The sequence below is a fragment of the Pistacia vera genome, unplaced genomic scaffold, assembly GCF_008641045.1.
Source record: "Pistacia vera cultivar Batoury unplaced genomic scaffold, PisVer_v2 Contig633, whole genome shotgun sequence".
NCBI classification, from domain to species: Eukaryota; Viridiplantae; Streptophyta; class Magnoliopsida; order Sapindales; family Anacardiaceae; genus Pistacia; species Pistacia vera.
Genome location: NW_022196483.1, coordinates 160,565 through 164,259, shown reverse-complemented (window position 1 = coordinate 164,259; position 3,695 = coordinate 160,565). Strand labels below are relative to the sequence as shown.

The window sequence follows — 3,695 nt, the reverse complement described above, 5'->3', positions numbered from 1 at the left end:
CTAGATCACACTAAACTTTATCAAATGTAATATCTCCTATGACACAAGGTATAGTGAAACTCCCTGGATCCTTGAGTTTCGGTGGTAGCTTCTTCTGTAGAATGGCATTGCATTCTTTCGTAAGCATCACCATTTCCTCCTCTCCCAACTTCCTTTTATTTGATAGAATTTCCTTGAGGAATTTTATGTAGCTCGGCATCTGCTGTAAGACATCTGCAAAAGGAATGTTAATATGCAATTTTTTAAATAAATCAAGAAATTTCATGAACTGCTTATCCTGAATTTCCTTTCTAAGCCTCTAAGGAAAAGGCACCAGAGGGATGTGATGTGCCAACTTTGGTGGTATCTCAGGAAATGACAATTTTTCTTTCTTTTACCTTGGCCTCTCTTCCCTCTTCAATTCTTTTTCTTTGGAACTTTTTGGCTTCTCTTCAACCATGATTTCTTCATTGATTTCTTCATCGAATCTTCCTTCGCTTCAGTTGGTGGGTTCTCATCCTTCCCTTTTTGTTCCACCTCTTCCAAGACTGTTCCACTCCGTAAAGTTATTGCATTCATTTGTTCACATGGATTTGTCACTATGTTGCTTGGTAGGGAACCCTGTGGTCGCTCATTTAGCTTTTTGGCTATTTGCCCCACCTGTACCTCTAAGTTTCAAATGGACGCCCCTTGGTTTCTGAAAGTTGCCTTCGTCTCACTCATGAAACCTGTGGTCTCTTGCATGAATTTCTCGAACATATCCTCCAATTTTGACAATCTTTGATCCCCTAGTTGATTCTTTACCCCCACTTGATTGTTTGGCATTGTTCTTTCATTCCATTGGTTATTCTGCTAATTCTGATTACCCCACGACAAGTTGGATGATTTCTCCAACCAAGATTGTACGTGTTGGAGAAATGATTGTTTTGTTGTCTCTGATTCCCTGCCAAATAGTTGACTTGTTCCGATGATGATAAAGATGAAGCAAAGGTGTTCCCCATTTGACATTCATTGCTTGCATGGTTACCTACACAAAAATCACATGTCAGTTGAGGTGTTTGAATAGAATTCACTTGCATACCTCCTAATTGCTTTTGAAGTACTGTAAGTTGGGTTGAAATGGTCGTGTAAGCATCAACTTCATGAATACCCATAGACTTCTTCGACTACATTCTCTCATTGGGTCTCTAATAGTTGTTACTTGCCTAGACTTCAGGCAACTCATAGGCTTCTTCAGGCGTCTTGTTTTGCAATGCTCCTCCAGATGCTGCATCTACCATCGTTTGCACATTAACCATCAACCCATTATAGAACGTTTGGACTTGCATCCAAACTGGCAAACCATGGTGTGGACACTTTCTCAGCAGTTCCTTATATCTTTCCTAAGCTTCATAGAGTGATTTAGTCTCTTCCTGTAGAAACGATGTGATATCATTTCTCATCTATGTAGATTTTGCTGGAGGAAAGTATTTAGTCAGGAACTTATGTTCCAATTCATTCCAGGTTGTGATTGTTCCTGGTGGCAATGCCATTAACCATCCCTTTGCTTTATCCCTTAATGAAAAAGGAAACAATTTTAATCTGATAGCGTCATCTGACACTCTGTTTGATTTGAAGGTATCGCAGATCTCCAAGAAGTTTGTAATGTGCGAATTTGGATCTTCCTTCAGATCTCCCTTAAATTGAACACTGTTGGATCATCTGGATGATTGTCGGCTTTATTTCAAAGTTGTTGGCTTGCACTGGTGGCCTAGTTATACTTAGAGCACTACCATCAACTGTGGGTACTGAAAATTCCCTCAATGTTCTGTTTTCTTCCATCTCAATGACTATAGCCTCTCATTCTCTTCTTTCTATGTTAAGTCTTCTTGCGATTCTTTCAATCTCTAGATCGATTGGAACCACTGGATGACATCTAGCTTTTCATATAAACTACACAGAAAGAAAGAAAGCGTCAGATCATAAGCTAACAGAAAAGAACAACACAATTAAACTAAAAAAAAATTAAAACTAAAATTAAACTCCAATCTAGCTAACACAAGAAAAGTTCAATGCTAACACAAAATCAATCCCCGACAACGGTGCCAAAAACTTGATGCGTTGAAATTACAACATGAAATGCGTAGCAAGTGCACTAGTCACAAAAAGTAGTAAAGTGATAAGTAGAGTATCATTCCCACGAGGATTGCTTGTTAAGCACTTATTTTCCTATTTTTTTATCAAGTTGGAGAAACCGAAAGATGTTTGGATTTGCAGGAGAAATTTAAGCTAAAGTTAAAACAAAAATCACTACGTACTTTAAAAGCTAATTAATGACAGCAAGGTTAATTCAAGAGAAACATCAATTAAAACAAAGTAGTTAGGGTTTTGACTTCACTAGGATTTTATGAATTAATCTACGAGTTACGTTACTTCTACACTCACATGCATAGATTATAAATAGGACTCCCTAATGTGTAAAACATACCTTCTCAGGCTATGTTTTCCTACTTATCCCTATTAAGTTTCCGCACCCAACAAATTGAAGGTTAATAGGTCCAAGTTCGTTAAGCTAATTGGAATCCTAGATTGATTTCATTGATTCTGAAACCTATCTCTAGCATTCAATAACATAATGGCAATTACACTAAGAAGCAATACATGATTCACTTCTGAATCTCATCATGTCCAACAAGTAAGTTCAATAAAAACAAGAGTAATCACACAATCCATGCAATAGAATGTAAAAGCAACATCAATTTATTGATTAAACATAAAAATCTCAATTATATCAAAACCCTAACCCAAACTGAGTTAGTTCATACTAAAATTAACACAAATTGAAATAAAAATGGTAAACAATGCATTCAACATGTTGGAATAAAGAAAAGAGAACAAAATCATCCCTATTAGATGAATCCAAGAGTTCAATCTCCAATCTTCTCTTCTTTCTCCCAAAAATGTCAAACTCTTACTAAATTGACTAAGTCTCACTTATATAGTCGGTCCAAAAAAACCTAAGACTCACCTAAAATTGAAATGTACAGTTTTAATAAAAACTAAAACTTGCAGACTTCGCCGCAGCGAAGAACGAACTTTGTCACGGCAACGAGTTGGTTTACAATTCTTTATCTATCCCGAGAGTTTATTGTCGCGGTGAAGCAAGCACTTTGCCGCGGCGAACTTTTCTAAACAATTCTAAACTTACGAAACTACCCTTTGCTTGCTTCTTTGCTTGAATCTTCAATCTTTGGTGCTCTCCAATAGGAACAAGCTTCATAGTGCTTCAAATACGCTTCAAAACTTTCCCAAATCCTGAGATTCGCTTGCTTTTGGGTCCAGAAACTCAATTCCGCTCAGTATTTGCTCTAATTGCATGTTTTGGCCTGAAACATAAAAGATATGAAATTAAGTTGCAATTCAGGCACAAACGAAATAATAAGTTTCCAAAATCCGGCCAAAAAGCCTAGATAAAACAGTATAATCCTAGTATTATCAACTAGCTAGAAAGAAAGTATTATAGTTATATCATTCTTAGTAGGATGAGGTAGGTTTAAAGCATCAAGCACCTTTGCAAGAATGGTAGAATTGGGATGTCCTAATCAGTTGNTTCAGGCAACTCATAGGCTTCTTCAGGTGTCTTGTTTTGTAATGCTCCTCCAGATGCTGCATCCACCATCGTTTGCACATTAACCATCAACCCATTATAGAATGTTTGGACTTGCATCCAAACTGGC

General features: G+C 37.1%; 1 non-coding gene across 1 annotated transcript; it reads left to right on the top strand.

The window, feature by feature from the left end:
• Positions 1–1,317: 1,317 nt before the first annotated feature.
• On the top strand, positions 1,318–1,423 carry LOC116111398. The gene has a single exon (XR_004125059.1). It is a non-coding gene; the product is annotated as a small nucleolar RNA R71 (small nucleolar RNA).
• Positions 1,424–3,695: the final 2,272 nt, after the last annotated feature.